The sequence below is a fragment of the Zea mays genome, chromosome 2, assembly GCF_902167145.1.
Source record: "Zea mays cultivar B73 chromosome 2, Zm-B73-REFERENCE-NAM-5.0, whole genome shotgun sequence".
NCBI lineage: Eukaryota > Viridiplantae > Streptophyta > Magnoliopsida > Poales > Poaceae > Zea > Zea mays.
In genome coordinates this window covers 238,832,835-238,852,578 of record NC_050097.1, presented here as the reverse complement: position 1 = coordinate 238,852,578, position 19,744 = coordinate 238,832,835, and positions in this window count along the sequence as shown.

Genomic DNA, 19,744 nt, shown 5'->3' with positions numbered 1-19,744 from the left:
TGTCCGGTGTGCACCGGACTGTCTGGTGCGCCCGACGACAGAAGGCAAGGATGGCCTTCTGGATTTGTTCTCAACGGCTCCTAGCTGCCTTGGGGCTATAAAAGGGACCCCTAGGCGCATGGAGGAGAACACCAAGCATTCCTACAACATTCCTAAGCACCAAGACATCGATCTCACGCATTCGTTTCATTGTGATAGCATCTAGAGCTCTTATTGAGTTGCGAACTCTTTGAGTTGTGTTGCGAGCTCTTGTTGCGACTTGTGTGCGTGTTGTTGCTCTGATCTTTTGAAGTCTTGTGTGCGTTGCTCATTTCCTCCTTTGCTCTGTGTTCTGTGTGAACTTCAATTGTAAGGGCGAGAGGCTCCAAGTTGTGGAGATTCCTCGCAAACGGGATTGAGAAAAAGCAAGCAAAACACCGTGGTATTCAAGTGGGTCTTTGGACCGCTTGAGAGGGGTTGATTGCAACCCTCGTCCGTTGGGACGCCACAACGTGGAGTAGGCAAGCGTTGGTCTTGGCCGAACCACGGGATAAACCACTGTGTCATCTCTGTGTTTGATCTCTTGTGGTATTGTGTTTTGTTGAGACTCCTTTCTAGCCACTTGGCATTTATTGTGCTAACACTTAACAAGTTTTTGTGGCTATAAGCTTAAGTTTTACAGGATCACCTATTCACCCCCCCCCTCTAGGTGCTCTCACTACTTCCCGTTGAGGTGGTCACAAAGACCGGGTCTCTTTCAACCCTTTCCCTCTCTCAAACGGCCACTTAGACCGAGTGAGCTTCTCTTCTCAATCAAACGGGACACTAAGTCCCCACAACGGCCACCACACAATTGGTGTCTCTTGCCTTGGTTACAATTGAGTTGAACACAAGAAAGAAGGAAGAAGAAAAGCAATCCAAGCGCAAGAGCTCAAATAAACACAAGTCTCTCTCTCACGAGTCACTATTTGATTGGAATGATCTTTGGACTTGGGAGAGGATTTGATCTCTTTGGTTGTGTCTTGTATTGAATGTTATAGCTCTTGTAAGGTGTTTGAAGACTGAAAACTTGGATTCAATGAATGGGTAATGAATACAATTTTCCTCATCTTCTTTTGCTAAGCTGATATGATGGTATCCAGAATAGCAGTCTAGGAAGGACAACATAGAACATCCAGCGGTCGAATCAACCACCTGATCTATTCTAGGGAGTCTGAAGGGATCCTTCGGACAATGTTTGTTGAGATCTGTATAGTCGACACACATGCCCCAATCCACTTTATTCTTTTTTAGTACAAGAACAGGATTTGCTAGCCACTCAGGATGCAGTACTTCTCTAATGAACCCTGCTGCCACTAAGCGAGCTAACTCTGCGCGAATAGCTTCTCTTGTCAGGTGTGAAACGACACAGTTTTTGTCGAATCAGCCTTGCTTGGGGATAGACCTTCAATTTGTGCTCGACCAGTTCTCTCGGGACTCCCGACATATCCGTAGGCTGCCATGCGAATACGTCTCGATTATCTTGCAAGAACCGGACGAGCGTGCTTTCCTATTTGTCGTCAAGGCTAGAGCTGATGATGGCAGTCTTGCGTTCATCAGCGAACCCCAAGTTGATCCTCTTTGTCTCCTCAGTCAGCCGCATAGAGGTCACGACTTGAGCTTCATTCGCAGGTACTGCGAGGTCTCCCTCAGGCTTTGTGTTTGCCTGCATGGAGGAGGTCGTTGGTGGCTTAGTAGTGAGGGCCGCCTAGATAGCTCCTCGAAAACATTCCACTGCGCCTTGGAAGTCAGCGCGCACAGTGATGATCCCTTGTGGCCCTGGCACCTTCAATATCATGTACGAATAGTGCAGAATGGCCATGAATTTTGCCAATTCTGGCCTGCTGATGATGGCGTTGTATCCGCAGTCAAAACTTGCCACCTCGAACCTCAGGAACTCGGTTCTGTAATTTTCCGGAGTTCCAAAGGTAACGGGCATGTAGATGTGTCCGAGCGGGTATTCTCCTTCGGTCGGCACAATGCCGAAGAAAGGGGTGTTTGACTCGTGGAGTTCTTTGAGTGCAACCCCCAAGCCTAAGAGCGTCCGGGGGAAGGTGACATTGATGCTGCTTCCCCCGTCCACTAATACTTTCTTTACCCTGCTCTCTCGAATCACCGGATCGACGAGGAGCGGGTACTTGCTCGGATGATCGAAGTTGAGCCATTGATCCACCCGGGTAAAGGTGATCGGGTATTATGACCACCGATAGGGGGCGGGGGTACTGGTGGTTGCCACCGCCCACCAGTATCTGTCGGTCGTTGAGCTTCTGCTGCCTTTTGTTTTCCTGCGACCTGTGTCCTCCGAAGATGACGTTGACCTCCCCGTCAACGCGCGGGAATGCTCCACCTCCTCCCCCTTCCTGTTGCTGAGGTCGCCAGGGCTCGCCAGGCCCTCCTCGTGGAGGGGGAGGTGGTAGAGGCTAGAACACTCAACCATTCCTGATGGAATGCTTGAAGTATCTACAGTTCCGCAAGGTGTGGCGCATATCCTTTTGATACGGGCACTGGGCATCGAGGATGTCATCTAGTGTCCGCTCGCCTCCGTGGGGTGCACCTCGGGCACGAGAGACGGGTGGTCCAGCGGCGTGGACCTCTTCACGAGGCCTCTTCTCCCAACGCTTGTTGGGTTGCTGGTTCGCGTCGCGCCACGGTGCAGGCGGAGCAGGCTTCGCTCCCCCGATGAGGTCCTGAGCCCGTTCATCGGCGGTGATGTAGAGGTCCGCTTCCCAAAACAGCTGCTCGGAGGTGGTCGGCGCCTTCTGAAGTATGGCTTGGACAAAGGCCGAGTCATTAGATCCCGATAGAAATCATCAATCACTGCTGCCTCAGTGACCTCGGGGATGCGATTTCTCATGGTCTGAAACCTCTTGAGGTACGACCAAAGTGTTTCATCGCCTTGGCGCCTAATGGATTTGAGGTCCCACGACTGCGTCAGCTTGTCGGAGAGGGACTGAAAGTTGGCGATGAAGCACCGACTAAAGTTGTTCCAATCGTTGATGCAGTGTCGCAGTAGGTGTCGTAGCCATTGCAATGCATCCTGCCCGAGAACGATGGGCAAGTACATAGTCATCACGTCTTCAGTTACCCCAGCGGCCCGAGCGGTGGTTGTATAGACGGCCAACCAGCCTCCTGGGTCCTGCTTAGGCTCGTATTTGTCGACGTTGGAGACCTTGAAGTTTAGGGGCCACTGGATGGCCCTGAGACGCGGAGTAAGCGCAGATACTCCACATGTGTCCTCCTATCGACGGTTGTGGTGCCGGTCCTAGGGAGGGGAGTTGCTGACATTTCATCTCGATCGTCCCCGGGTCATGCCACCAGTTGAAGCCGTCGCCGACCCAACTCCGGTGGCGCGACTTCGTGCCGGAACACCATGGTCCCGATCGTAATCCTCTCGGCGTCGTATCTCATTTTCATGTCGTTTTTCGTGCGAAGCGTTGATGGAGCTTCGTGCATCTCGCCGATTGTTGATGGCGTGCCGCAGATCGCTCGAGGGATGATAGAGGGGTAGAAGATGGTTAGCTACCCGAGTGAGCAGCCGCCGATAGCCTTCAACATCTGGAGTCCGGGGGAGGCCATCAGCTATCCAAGCCAACACTCCTCCGACTTCACTTGGTGTGTTCATTGCACGAGCGAAGCCAGGGTTCAGGTTTCGCGTGAAGAGAGGGTTCTCTAGGCGTAACCTCGCATCCTGCTCAGCTTGCTCTCAATCTGTAACACCCGGATTTCAGGGGCACCAAGACCCGGGCGCGAACATAAACACCAGGTGTGCTGGGACCAAGTCTCACACATATGATGTATAGTGGCACAGGATCGAATGTCACATCTTTATATATAACAGGAGTTCTATACAAAATAAATAATTACATTATAAGGAGACAACGGTCCAGCAACCCAAAGTTGACTGGGAGACGACGGCCTAGACCTCTCACGAACACATCGCAGCATCCTCCAAGCGCCTCATCCTGCGGTACCTGTTCTTGACCTGTGGGGGTGTGAGACAGCAAGAGTGAGCTCACATACGTTCATCGCTCAACAAGTTGTGGGGAATAATGTGTATGAACTCGCCAAAGGTGGGAGCTCATGTGAAGTGTAAGGCTTACCAAAGAGGATGGCTGAAGCTGAGCATTGCTTTTAAAGTTGGTCAAAATTTTATTAGCCATTACTAAGTATAAGTAAATACCAACCCAATTAAATAGTAGAACAGAAGTAACAACATCACCTGCGATGCAATGCATATGACAAATTGAATTTAAGTTCCATAGATTAATCATGTGAGTGTCCGAGCTGCTCATGACCGTGAGCACGGCTAGTATACCAGTTTTACACTCTTCAGAGGTTGCACATCTTTACCCACAAGTCATGTTACCCATCTGCCAAGGGATCGCGACTTCCCATACACCTCTACCGAGGAGGCGAGGCAGGGTAACACTACGAGGCCTTTACAAAGTTCCACTAGCTTCAGAAAACCCGCTACAGTTTATAGGAAGCTCCAATGCAGGAATCCCTTGCAGGACCGCCATCGCAGCAAAATCCTCCCGAGGGCCTCCCTACACTGACCACTCCCCTACTGCCCTTGCCCCTTTCGGGTAAGGTAGTCTTCCACTAGCTTTCCTAATTAATCGGCCAAGGGCGTCCCATTAAACCCTTGTGGTAGCACTGTTTTCCCGGGTGGTTCTCCATGTTCCAATTAACATAATGATCTTATTATGAACAGTAATAATAAACAGATAATAACAGTGTGATCATGATTAATGTATCTTCATACCCAAAATCACATAAAAGCACTAGCAAGTACTACTCAAAAAGTTCAGTGGTAAACAAGGTATAAAGATAATCAAACTAGGGTAACCTATTAGGTCCCATCAAAATTAACCTATGCAGATCATTATGATTAATTAGAACATGAGTGGGTAAAAGAAGTGATCAAGGGCACAACTTGCCTGAGACTTGAGATTCCAGGTACCAGGATGATCTCCAGATGACTCGTGACCTCACTGCTAGTCGTAGCAATACAACAAACATGGTATATGCAAAATTAACATCACCCAAACATAAGAATAAACTACGTAATAATAATCTACGCGTCGCTACGAGATCGCAGAAACAAGAACCACTAAATTCGGAGCTATGGTTATTAAGTTATGAATTTCTGAAATTATTTAGTGCTTAGAATAGATTAATCCAAATGAATAATTTTAATTCAAGTTAATGGCTAAACAAAGGTACTAGGTGATACACAATATTAATAGAAAATTATTGCAACTAGAATGACTCAATTTGGAGTTAAAAATGAATTAACTATGAATTTCACAAGTTTCTAGAATTATTTTTGTATTAAAAACCATTTTTCTAAATAAATTCTAAATTTCTCATGGTTGCTGGACTATGGACACTATTTTAACAAGGTCCAGGGGGCTCTGTGTAAAGTTCTGGGCCTAACTGTTAAGTCTTCCTATAGTGGAGGGATGGCGGATTTATTTGGTAAAAGTGTAAGGTCTCTTTTGCAAGTCTTGCTCGGCGAAGGGGTATCAATAGATCTGAGCCGTCCGATCTTATACCTACGGCCCTGATTAGATTACCATTAAAATGAAGCGGTAGACGGTCGTGATCGTAGGATGTTATATCAGTGGTCCGAAATTCGTCCACGACACACGCAGGTCCCAACCCACGGATCATGAACCAACGGCGAGGATCAAAGGATCTAATCGGTATTCCCTTGGTCCAATCCCGTCCGCACATTTGCAGTCAACGGCCACGATCCAAGCGCCTAAAGCGGTACGCTTGAATTGATCTGGGCCATCCATCACGTATCAACGATCAAAACACTGTCTTCTTCCCACCCGCTGCCAGACCAAGTCGAGTGGCGGCGCGGCCGGAATCCACTCCCTACAGCGCACTAAGGCGACACCGCCCGACATCTGGTGACCAGAGCTCATCGAAGAATGGACCAAAATGTTGCGGGGAGATCAACAGAGCTAGCTATGGAGCCCATACCGGACAGGGTGGTTAGCAGTGGTCCTGCCCACGAGTTCATGCGGCACAGCGGTGGATCACCGACACCGGCGGGGAGTTAGGGACGATGCGATTGATCTCTGGATCCCGCAATCCCGCGCCCAGGTTTTCTCCGACCCGGTGATGGCTCACAATTCGGCAGCGCGGGTGGAATACCCCAGCGGCGGCCCGATTCCTCCACGATACAACACGACTGGGCAGCACTTCATCATGACCGGCGAGAAATCCTGGCAGCACCAGCCACCAATCTTCCTAGCGAGGCCATAACCACAATATTTGGGACCATGGAGCCCCACCAGACCAATGCTCGAGACCCAGCCAGGATCCATGGCGGCGGATCCTGATCCCCCCCTTCTTCTCTCTCGACGACCCGATCTCTCTCTCTCTCATGGCGATGGTGGAACGTTTGATGCTCGTGGATGAGGAGCCGAGAGGCATGGTGTATGGCTTTATACCCAGAGGGATCGAGGAACCGGTCACTCGCGATTCGCCCAGGAAAACACGGCGATTTCTGTTACAGGGGAGGAGACGAAGCTGGCCGCGATGCTCGGATTTCTGTTGCGCGCGCGCGATTCCTGCGGAGTCCGCGCTTTGCGGCATGGTGAGGACGACGTACCTGAAGCGTGGTCCCACGGGTCAGTCGGTGAGGGCGGCGTGTGTGAGAATGAGAACAAGGCCCCAGGATGACCACGACGGCGCGACAAGGAACGACCTTGCGCGATGATTAGTAGGGAGATGGGCCGGCTAAGTTCAATTTGGCCCAATGAACAGATTAGTGTTCTTTTTTTTCTTTTCTTTTTCTATTTTATATTTTCATTTCTCATTTCAACCCTAAGTTTGATTCTGAATTTCAAACATGTATTAGATGCATCAAACAGAAATCTCAGCATGACAATGCAGGTATATTTATTTATACTGATTCCTTTGTTCATGCCACAAAACATATAATTCAATAAAGTATAGTTTATGTATAATGTCTCATCACATATATGCTTTAATGAAATGATTTGTATTGCACAAATTTATTAATATTTATTTCAGATAACATTTCTAAACATTTTTTTAAACAAATAATAACTTATTTTATATAATATTATTAAATCTTTTAGTATTTAGCTGTATTTATTTAAGAAGATGTGACTTAAAAGATGATATAATTTGCATAAAAGAATATCATGATTCAAATCTTCATATTATCCTACTAGAAATCCATAATACTATCTTGGGTGCTACAAATTCTACCCCCCTTAACAGAAATCTCGTCCTCGAGATTTGTAAGAAGGAAGATATAGGAAGAGTGATTTGTAATTTAGCTTTTAGTTTCTAATTAGTTTAAAAATCAAGAGTCTCTTTTTTTCCATTAGTGAGTGATTTAGAAGAGCATGGGTATATATATGTATGTCCACTTTATTATGTAGGATAGAAGATGTCTTTAGAGCATAGATAGGTTTGGTTAAGAAAGGGTAGGGCTAGGAAAGACTCTATCCAAGATTGTGAATCCTGATTCCTTTGAAGATCTATCCTGAATCTTAACCTTCCTTGATTTGATGAGGTCGATCATCTTCGATCTTTGTTCTTGAAGTCTTTATCCGAATTAGGGGCATGTACTTAGGATAACTTGTAGGTAAGGACAGATGGTTAACAGGTTGGTGGCATAAGATAAGTGTATTATGGCAACATCTAGGATGGGATGGATGGTCACCATGAATATGCTGGCATTTATTTGTTCATGGGTGGTTTGGTTTGATGTACTAATTTAAGTTGAAACATGGCCAGCAGGGTATAATCTATTTCACTAGTATTAACTGGTCCGTTAAGTATTTCACTTTAGATTAGACCATATTAGATTAGATGGGATCAAAATTGGTGCAATCAGATTAGACTAGATAAGAACTTTTTTTTGAATAGATCATGTTTGTGACACTATTATGAGATAAGCAAAGTGGAGGGGAATAAGTATGCTTATTAGGACAAGATGATTCTCTAAGAATAAGATAGAATCTGTTGAGATTAGTTAGATCCATTAGGATAGGATGATAATCCTTTCGAGAAGATATGAGTCTATTAAGGTAAGAGAATATCTTTGAAGATAAGATGGATCTATTAAGATAAGAGAGAGTCTTTTAAGATAAGATGGATCTATATGAAATAGATACACTTTAATGGAGGATAATCTAGGTTGTCTAGTTGTCTTACCAATACTATCCCTTATGCCTAGATGTATATGCAGATGTAATTGTGGACATTGATCCACAACCCATCACACTCAATCGAAGATCCAAATCAGACAAATGTCATAAGAACAAACATTCAAGCATATAGATAAAAAAATAGTTTTGTTTTTTTTTGTTCCTAAGAATAGGTCTCCTATTCCTAAAGATCACTTTAGGCACGGGATTTCAAAGTGTGAAATCCACATTTGTCTTTAGAAGGAAAAAGGTAAGAGTAATCAGAGTAAAGCGGAAATAGATGAGAGTAGATTAAGATAAGTTTAGAAAAGAATCAGAGTAAGCACAGGTAAGTAAGTAAGGGTTGTCCATTTCTATCTAGGTTTCGTCCTACAGTCAACATTCCTCTGATACCACTTCTGTAACACCCGGATTTCAGGGGCACCAAGACCCGGGCGCGAACATAAACACCAGGTGTGCTGGGACCAAGTCTCACACATATGATGTATAGTGGCACAGGATCGAATGTCACATCTTTATATATAACAGGAGTTCTATACAAAATAAATAATTACATTATAAGGAGACAACGGTCCAGCAACCCAAAGTTGACTGGGAGACGACGGCCTAGACCTCTCACGAACACATCGCAGCATCCTCCAAGCGCCTCATCCTGCGGTACCTGTTCTTGACCTGTGGGGGTGTGAGACAGCAAGAGTGAGCTCACATACGTTCATCGCTCAACAAGTTGTGGGGAATAATGTGTATGAACTCGCCAAAGGTGGGAGCTCATGTGAAGTGTAAGGCTTACCAAAGAGGATGGCTGAAGCTGAGCATTGCTTTTAAAGTTGGTCAAAATTTTATTAGCCATTACTAAGTATAAGTAAATACCAACCCAATTAAATAGTAGAACAGAAGTAACAACATCACCTATGATGCAATGCATATGACAAATTGAATTTAAGTTCCATAGATTAATCATGTGAGTGTCCGAGCTGCTCATGACCGTGAGCACGGCTAGTATACCAGTTTTACACTCTGCAGAGGTTGCACATCTTTACCCACAAGTCATGTTACCCATCTGCCAAGGGATCGCGACTTCCCATACACCTCTACCGAGGAGGCGAGGCAGGGTAACACTACGAGGCCTTTACAAAGTTCCACTAGCTTCAGAAAACCCGCTACAGTTTATAGGAAGCTCCAATGCAGGAATCCCTTGCAGGACCGCCATCGCAGCAAAATCCTCCCGAGGGCCTCCCTACACTGACCACTCCCCTACTGCCCTTGCCCCTTTCGGGTAAGGTAGTCTTCCACTAGCTTTCCTAATTAATCGGCCAAGGGCGTCCCATTAAACCCTTGTGGTAGCACTGTTTTCCCGGGTGGTTCTCCATGTTCCAATTAACATAATGATCTTATCATGAACAGTAATAATAAACAGATAATAACAGTGTGATCATGATTAATGTATCTTCATACCCAAAACCACATAAAAGCACTAGCAAGTACTACCCAAAAAGTTCAGTGGTAAACAAGGTATAAAGATAATCAAACTAGGGTAACCTATTAGATCCCATCAAAATTAACCTATGCAGATCATTATGATTAATTAGAACATGAGTGGGTAAAAGAAGTGATCAAGGGCACAACTTGCCTGAGACTTGAGATTCCAGGTACCAGGATGATCTTCAGATGACTCGTGACCTCACTGCTAGTCGTAGCAATACAACAAACATGGTATATGCAAAATTAACATCACCCAAACATAAGAATAAACTACGTAATAATAATCTACGCGTCGCTACGAGATCGCAGAAACAAGAACCACTAAATTCGGAGCTATGGTTATTAAGTTATGAATTTCTGAAATTATTTAGTGCTTAGAATAGATTAATCCAAATGAATAATTTTAATTCAAGTTAATGGCTAAACAAAGGTACTAGGTGATACACAATATTAATAGAAAATTATTGCAACTAGAATGACTCAATTTGGAGTTAAAATGAATTAACTATGAATTTCACAAGTTTCTAGAATTATTTTTGTATTAAAAACCATTTTTCTAAATAAATTCTAAATTTCTCATGGCTGCTGGACTATGGACACTATTTTAACAAGGTCTAGGGGGCTCTGTGTAAAGTTCTGGGCCTAACTGTTAAGTCTTCCTATAGTGGAGGGATGGCGGATTTATTTGGTAAAAGTATAAGGTCTCTTTTGCAAGTCTTGCTCGGCGAAGGGGTATCAATAGATCTGAGCCGTCCGATCTTATACCTACGGCCCTGATTAGATTACCATTAAAATGAAGCGGTAGACGGTCGTGATCGTAGGATGTTATATCAGTGGTCCGAAATTCGTCCACGACACACGCAGGTCCCAACCCACGGATCATGAACCAACGGCGAGGATCAAAGGATCTAATCGGTATTCCCTTGGTCCAATCCCGTCCGCACATTTGCAGTCAACGGCCACGATCCAAGCGCCTAAAGCGGTACGCTTGAATTGATCTGGGCCATCCATCACGTATCAACGATCAAAACACTGTCTTCTTCCCACCCGCTGCCAGACCAAGTCGAGTGGCGGCGCGGCCGGAATCCACTCCCTACAGCGCACTAAGGCGACACCGCCCGACATCTGGTGACCAGAGCTCATCGAAGAATGGACCAAAATGTTGCGGGGAGATCAACAGAGCTAGCTATGGAGCCCATACCGGACAGGGTGGTTAGCAGTGGTCCTGCCCACGAGTTCATGCGGCACAGCGGTGGATCACCGACACCGGCGGGGAGTTAGGGACGATGCGATTGATCTCTGGATCCCGCAATCCCGCGCCCAGGTTTTCTCCGACTCGGTGATGGCTCACAATTCGGCAGCGCGGGTGGAATACCCCAGCGGCGGCCCGATTCCTCCACGATACAACACGACTGGGCAGCACTTCATCATGACCGGCGAGAAATCCTGGCAGCACCAGCCACCAATCTTCCTAGCGAGGCCATAACCACAATATTTGGGACCATGGAGCCCCACCAGACCAATGCTCGAGACCCAGCCAGGATCCATGGCGGCGGATCCTGATCCCCCCCTTCTTCTCTCTCGACGACCCGATCTCTCTCTCTCTCATCGCGATGGTGGAACGTTTGATGCTCGTGGATGAGGAGCCGAGAGGCATGGTGTATGGCTTTATACCCAGAGGGATCGAGGAACCGGTCACCCGCGATTCGCCCAGGAAAACACGGCGATTTCTGTTACAGGGGAGGAGACGAAGCTGGCCGCGATGCTCGGATTTCTGTTGCGCGCGCGCGATTCCTGCGGAGTCCGCGCTTTGCGGCATGGTGAGGACGACATACCTGAAGCGTGGTCCCACGGGTCAGTCGGTGAGGGCGGTGTGTGTGAGAATGAGAACAAGGCCCCAGGATGACCACGACGGCGCGACAAGGAACGACCTTGCGCGATGATTAGTAGGGAGATGGGCCGGCTAAGTTCAATTTGGCCCAATGAACAGATTAGTGTTCTTTTTTTTCTTTTCTTTTTCTATTTTATATTTTCATTTCTCATTTCAACCCTAAGTTTGATTCTGAATTTCAAACATGTATTAGATGCATCAAACAGAAATCTCAGCATGACAATGCAGGTATATTTATTTATACTGATTCCTTTGTTCATGCCACAAAACATATAATTCAATAAAATATAGTTTATGTATAATGTCTCATCACATATATGCTTTAATGAAATGATTTGTATTGCACAAATTTATTAATATTTATTTCAGATAACATTTCTAAACATTTTTTTAAACAAATAATAACTTATTTTATATAATATTATTAAATCTTTTAGTATTTAGCTGTATTTATTTAAGAAGATGTGACTTAAACGATGATATAATTTGCATAAAAGAATATCATGATTCAAATCTTCATATTATCCTACTAGAAATCCATAATACTATCTTGGGTGCTACACAATCTTGATCTTGAGCTTGTCAGCGATCACGTCGGCGAGAGTTCCTCCTTTCTCTAAATACTCGCTCGTCAGGAGTTTCTCCTACTTCCGAGACTTCATCCTGGGATACAGGTTGAGCTGGGTCCCGCTCCCCAGCTTCATGATGTCACCGAATATTCCAGCGTCGGTTCCTCCGTCGCCGAGCTTCTCGCTAGGGAGGCTCTTCCCCTGGCATGGTTGGCTCGTCGTCGGAGATGGGAGATGACTCTATTCTCCCTCGATGAAGAGGACGTCGGGGTAGAAAGAAGTTGTTGTGGTGATGAATTTCTTTCCGTCCTTCTTTGAGGGTGAAGGTGTCGGAAGAACAACTTGACGGACCTCTATCTCGCTTGCTTCTTTTTTTCCTCGTAATCCGTGTCCACTCCTCTATGGACGAGGTGGACAACGGGGTTCTTCGGGTAAGTGAATTCCCGGCTCTTGACTTGCAGAAGGTAGTCTTTGCCTGGGGGCACAGGAGGTTGCGATATCTGCTGCCTTGTTTCGGCTTTCTCGGAGATTTCTGAGGAAAGCTCTTTCTCCGGTGGATCCGCTATGCGGTGCAGAATTCCTTCTTCATCTGCTATGGACGAGATGGTCCCGAAGCAGAACACGGATCCAGGGCGGAAAGCGATCCTATACTGAGAAGTGACATCCATTGAGCTAGCTTGGATCAACGACACACCCCCTACCTAGCGCGGCAGCTATCGGTGTTTGGAGCCCGACCGCGCACCCGGGGTTACCCCTCGAGGTGCTTTTGGGTAGGACGGTGTTGTTGACTGTAACTCAATGGTTCGTGCGAGACGCACGAGAGACGGTAGACGATTTTCTACAGGTTCGAGCCGCTTTGAGATGCGTAATGCCCTACTTCCTGGTGTGGATCTTTATGTGGTGGGTTACAAGGGAGATCTCCAGTATGGAGAAAGCTAGTGAGCTAAGTAGATGGTCGATGAATGATTTGGAAATGATGGGGTGCCCCCTAGGCCTTATATATCCGACCGTGGGACACTACATGCGTGTATGATAACAATGTATACCTAAGTAATAGTGAACCGACTGAACTTATTGTTGACACCTTTTCCGGGTGCCAAACACTCAACAAGAACCGGCGGCGGTGCTCTCTGCACAGGCGCGGACGGTCCGCGACCAGGGACCGGATGGTCCGCGACCTGGAGCAGGGGCAAAGGTTCCCTGCCTGACGGCCGGACGGTCCGCGCCTATAGGCCGGACGGTCCGCGCGTGCGCAGGGGGTGGCGAAGGTCGCCGGCGGCGCCTGGATCTCGCTCCCGGGAGGGACCCCGTCGGGGAGGAGAAATCCCAGGTGTTGTCTAGGCTCGGCAGGCCGACCTAGACTCCTCTAATCGACGTAGAGTCGAAGAGAGGCGGAGAATTTGGAGATTGAGAGGCTAAACTAGAACTAGACTAGAACTATTCCTAATGTGTAAGGTAAAAACGAGAAATAGACTTGATTTGTTCGATTGATGGGGGTTCAATCGGCCGTAGCCCTTCATCTATATAAAGGGGGAGGTCTGGATCCGCTTCCAACTGATTTCCGAGTTAATCCCGTGGTTTTAGGTAACCAATCCCGCGAGAAACTAGGAACCCTAACTGATTCTGCGCACGCGCGGACCGTCCGCGCCACCACCGCGGATAGTCCGGACCGCGGACCGTCCGGCCTCAGGGCCGGACCGTCTGCGAGACACATTTGGTGTCCAACATATGCCCCCCTGCCTTTTGGTGAAGGTTGACGAACCAAAAGCATATGAACTAAACCTGATGTAAGTCACCGGCTTTTCAATATTGAGATCATTTAATAAAGCATCAATGTATAACGGCCGTTTCAGATTTTATCTTTCTCGGCCATGACCGTTTGATCACTGAATCAAAAGGAATAGAATGGAGGTGCCCCCCAGTATGGATAGACAAAGGGACTATACATGTACCATGGATTCATCATCGTACCATTCCATGTTTGAACAGGAAAATATACTGACGATGAGTAAACGGGTGGAAAGTACCCTGGTCTCATAGGATGAATAGGCGATGCTTGTTGTGTCGCCTTTCGGGCCGTTTTGTTTACCCGTTTCATTTTAGTAGGTGACCGAGGTTTCTTCGTTGACCGATCACGTAGAACGGTCTTCTCGCTAGTATTCTTGGAGAACAACTGATCAACAGTAGAGTCAGCTTTGATCAGCCGACCATTTGTGCTTCGCCGTTGTGTCTCCTTCCCTTTTAAGGTTTTGTGTGGAGGCTGACACCTTTGGGCATAGGCGGACTGTCCGGCAGAGTTAGCCGAACCGTCTATCTGAACACCGGACCGTCCGCACGTAGGTGCCAGATCGTTCGTGATGCTCAGGACAGGCTGTCGTGCTTGACTCATTAATTGTGCTTGCCCCCCGGTGCCTCCGGACTTTTTAGCCTTATCATCCGGAGCCTTTCGAACAATCTCCTTTTGTGATATATTCGACGTGCGAGGACTACCAATGATGATGTCTTTGCTTTTGCCTTTATCGGCCATTTCGGGCCGAACTAAGATCTTTTTGCATGCGATATCTATTGTATTAACAGGAAATGGTTGTGTGTCCACTTGCATTTCCTGAAAAGCCAATCGGCCCTCATTTATGGCCGATTGTACCTGTCGACGAAAAACATTACAGTCATTGGTGGCATGAGAAAAAGAATTATGCCACTTACAATAAGCACGTCTCTTTAATTCATCTATAGGAGGGATAGTATGAGTTAATTTAATATTGCCATTTTTAAGTAGCTCATCAAATATCTTATCGCATTTGGCAACATTAAAGGTAAATTTAATCTCTTCTTGTCGATTCTTTTGAACCGGCTGTAAGGAAGAACATGCTGAAGATTTGGCCTTTGTTGGCCAAATAAACTCAGCGGTATATACATCTGCGGATTCATCATCTGAACTATCACGCTCTATTAGATGTATAGTACGGGCGGCTGATTTTGATGTCTCTTTAAATCGGCTTTCACAGGCTAAAGCCCGCTGATGTAGCTGGGCTATCGAAAAGAACTGGGTCCCATCTAATTTGTCTCTTAAGTAGGATAGCAACCCATTAAAAGCTAACCCTGCTAGCTCTTTGTCTGCGACATGGATCCGAAAGCATCGGTTTCTAGTGTCCCGGAACCTCCGGATATAATCATTAACCGATTCTTCGCGTCCTTGTCGAACTGAAGCTAAGTCAGCTAGTCCTAATTCATATTCCCCGGCAAAGAAATGTTCATGAAATTTACTTTCTAACTCATTCCAGGAATTAATGGAATTAGGAGGCAGGGCGGCGTACCATGCAAAAGCGGTACCAGTAAGGGATAGAGAAAATAACCGAACACGAAATGCTTCTCCATCGGCCAATTCACCTAGGTGTGCTAGGAACTGGCCTATGTGTTCGTGTGTGCTCCTCCCATTCTCACCAGAAAACTTGGAAAATTCTGGTATCCTTGCCCCTTGTGGATATGGGACAGTGTCAAACCGGTGATTATACGGCTTTTGGTATGATTGCCCTACTCTGGCTATACTAACTCCGAACTTATCTCGAAATAGTTCAGTCATCTCTTCCCTAATTTTTTCCATTGCACCCGGTGGCAGACCACCGGATCCTGGGCTGTGGGGCTCATTTGGTCGGGTATTAGTATACCGACCTTCTTGCCGTGACCGATCGATAGTGTTGATCGGTTTGTGGTTGTATGGTACGTTATGGTTTAAATATGTAGAGGGTGAAACATACTGCTGCTGTGGTGTGTAATAATTTGGTGCATGGTGTGCAACAACAGGTTCTGCGTATGCATATCCAGCTTGCCCGGTGGTAAATCCGAACTGACCGGTTGCGTTCGCCATTATCGGGACGCCATGTGGTAGTCCTGGTGCGGGCCCGGACTGTCCGGCAGGGAAAGCCGGACGGTCCGACCGCGTCCAGGGTCACTGGTCTGCCAAGCAGAGACGGCAGTGGTCCTAGGGCGGCCCCAGACTATCCAGCAGAGCAAGCCGGACGGTCTACATATGGGCCGGACGGTCCGGGCAGAAGCTCGGACGGTCCGACCGTGTTCATGGGTGCCGATCTACCAAGCAGGGATGGCGGTGGTGGTACTTGTCCTGTATATGAGTTCATCGGCATATACCATATAATGGCTGGGGCTGCAAATCCCCATTTGTTGCCGATGTATTAGACATAGATATCCTGTTACTAGTCTCATATGATGGAAAACTAGGAGCAACAGACTTCTCCAACGTACGCGTTAATTTTCTAATTGACTCTTCTAACCCTACAATCTGTTGTTTCATTTGATCCTGCTGCTGATCTACATACTGTTTAATAAATTGGATGTCGTCGGGTTTACTTACGTTGGGGACTTGAAGCGAAGATAAAAGAGATGCGACGTCGGTCTCTCCATGTTTGACAACTTTCTGGTGGCGATCCACCGTGTATTGTGATAAGAATTTCTCCCTCGCTTGACGCATGTAGTCCTCGTATTGTTGTTGCTCATCGGCCGTCAGACTTTCAACAGCCGGCTTCAGGATATTGTCCGGGGAGATATCGGTGTGATCTTTAGAACCGGCCATTTGAGGGCCTGATTTTTAGTAGATCTAAACACCTTCCCCAGCGGAGTCGCCAAAAGTATGTTGACACCTTTTTCGGGTGCCAAACACTCAACAAGAACCGGCGGCGGTGCTCTCTGCACAGGCGCGGACGGTCCGCGACCAGGGACCGGACGGTGCGCGACCTGGAGCAGGGGCAAAGGTTCCCTGCCTGACGGCCGGACGGTCCGCGCCTACAGGCCGGACGATCCGCGCCTACAGGCCGGACGGTCCGCGCGTGCGCAGGGGGTGGCGAAGGTCGCCAGCGACGCCTGGATCTCGCTCCCGGGAGGGACCCCGTCGGGGAGGAGAGATCCCAGGTGTTGTCTAGGCTCGGCAGGCCGACCTAGACTCCTCTAATCGACGTAGAGTCGAAGAGAGGCGGAGAATTTGGAGATTGAGAGTCTAAACTAGAACTAGACTAGAACTATTCCTAATGCGTAAGGTAAAAACGAGAAATAGACTTGATTTGTTCGATTGATGGGGGTTCAATCGGCCGTAGCCCTTCATCTATATAAAGGGGGAGGTCTGGATCCGCTTCCAACTGATTTCCGAGTTAATCCCGTGGTTTTAGGTAACCAATCCCGCGAGAAACTAGGAACCCTAACTGATTCTGCGCACGCGCGGACCGTCCGCGCCACCACCGCGGATAGTCCGGACCGCGGACCGTCCGGCCTCAGGGCCGGACCGTCTGCGAGACACATTTGGTGTCCAACACTTATCTTTCTACAATCTTGGTGACTTATTCTCATATGGTTCCGATGTACAAGGGTATCGCGCAGGAGAACCAGATCAAAGCTGTGGACCGCCTGGGTCCGAGTTTGCTCATTCCCTGCGCCGGCCCATTCTGCCAGCAGTTCTCCCCTGGCCCACGAAGGAACGACTCTGATCCGCGCACCGGAGTCTAGACCTTGCGAGACAATAGGCCCAAAGCCTTTCACGAGGCTTTCTTGGCTTCTAGTGAACCCGGAGATATCCGTCCCCCACAGCGGAGGCATAGCGTGTCGGGCTGCTGTGCGGAGGGGAAGCCGAGGCGGGGCCACATGGCAGACTCGGAAGGGGAGGCGAGGCGGGGGCATTGACCGCGCCAGGCATTCACTTTGCTTTATCTTAATAGTAGTAGGGATTTGAGATCGTGCTCTAAAATACACGATTTGAATTGGCTCTCGATGAAATTTGCCCAGACTATGATCAAGTGCTGGCCGGACTCAAGTAACCCATCTTGCTCGTGTTCTAGTGGCCTGCCATATATGTAGGTACCCACGAGAGCAAAATTGCCTTTTGCTTGACCATATATATGTGTCGTCAACTTTATTAAGTTCTCTTTATAGATAACGATTGAACAGTGACGCCCATGCATTTCCTTCTTTTTTTTTAAAAAAAAGGAAATCCAAACTCGTAGCGCTCGGAGGATCTCCCCCTCTCCCGTATATACTTCCGCTCCATTTCTCGCCGTGGGTTTCAGTCCACAATTACTCCCCAACGCAACCAGCGTCTAGTGGAGCTCCACATCATGGAGCGACGTCGCGTTCAGTCGCCGATTGGATCGCAAGTGTGGCCCTAGCTGAAAGGCGCCGAGCAACCAATGGAAGGGGAGCAGGTCAGCAACCTTGATCCACTTGTTCGCTGCGGCTTGATGCAGTTTTAATCTGTTTGCAGCCGCGACTTCTACAGTATTTTTATCTATGCATTACATCTGCTCTCTCAACTTTCTCTCGGCATGCACAATCAGTGTGCTTCTTGTTGCTTGTCTTCGTGTTTAGCCTTTAGGCAGGAATTGTAGAGAACGGAGATGCAAGTTTTGACTGGGCATTGCAGACACGCGTCTGTTTCTGTCTTTGTTGGACGTTGGAGAGGAAGGTGCCGTCGCGTTGGAACAGTAAACAAGCAAGACAGAAGAGAGGAGAGCGGACCTCTGGTTCAGTGGTTCTTGATGGACGACGACGCGTGCCGAAGGGGGAAGCCACAAGAGGCCAAGGGGAGAGGTGGGCAGAGAAGAGAGAGAGAGACAAGTCCCACAAAGCAACTCCTCTCCAGCTCTCTCCTCGCGGCCACACAACGCTGCTGATGCCTGGACCCAGCGTCTACTCCCCTCCCTAACTCTTACCTTCCCTGGACATGGCCTATGGACCACGAGCTCTTGCAAGAATGTGAAAGCAAACCTTGAGGACCCCTCCAAATGCTCGCTCTACGCTCTTCCACGTGCCCTTCTGATGTGCAACAAACATTCATTGCTTCGAAATCTACAGGAGGAAAACGATCTTCACAAATAAACACTGGTCACTAGAGGTAGATATCATCAGCAAGGCAATACCTATATAGAAATATTTAGCTAAAGGTCGTCCAAGATCATCAATAGTGGAATGACAACTATATTCGTCGCTAAAACATGAAATAATACCTATATAGAAATATTTGAGGCATTTTAAGACTGAGCTTTTTCATATTTTGATACACTTATTTTACTGATAATAGTGTCATACCCACCATATTTTACGCCACACCCTACCTAAGGTACGGTGGCCGATTCGGCCGCCACAACTGCGTCGCACGAAGTGTGGCGCGGCGTGCCGCCGGTGGCGGTGATCCAGGGCCTGTTTGGTTCGCTGCCTAACTTGCCACGTTTTGCCTAACTTTTCTGCCTAAGGTTAGTTCTTCAATTCGGACGACTAACCTTAGGCAAAGTGTTGCGCAGTTAGCCATGAACCAAACATGCCTCCAATCCCTCGGCAGGTTAATTGAGCTTCCCTTTTGCTGGTGACGGTGGCATTTGCCGAACTCGGTCAACTCAAATCCCACACAAAAACCATGTGAGCAAAATAGACGGGCCTCCAATCTCCGAGAGACTAGGAAGTGGTGCTCCATAGGCCGCGCCCACGGCGCAGAGCGCGGTAGTTAACGGCCGAGAAGAGTCCCTCACGTCCCGCCATTGGAACTCTCTGCTCCGATCTGCTCGCGGTCGCAATACGCCCATCGAATC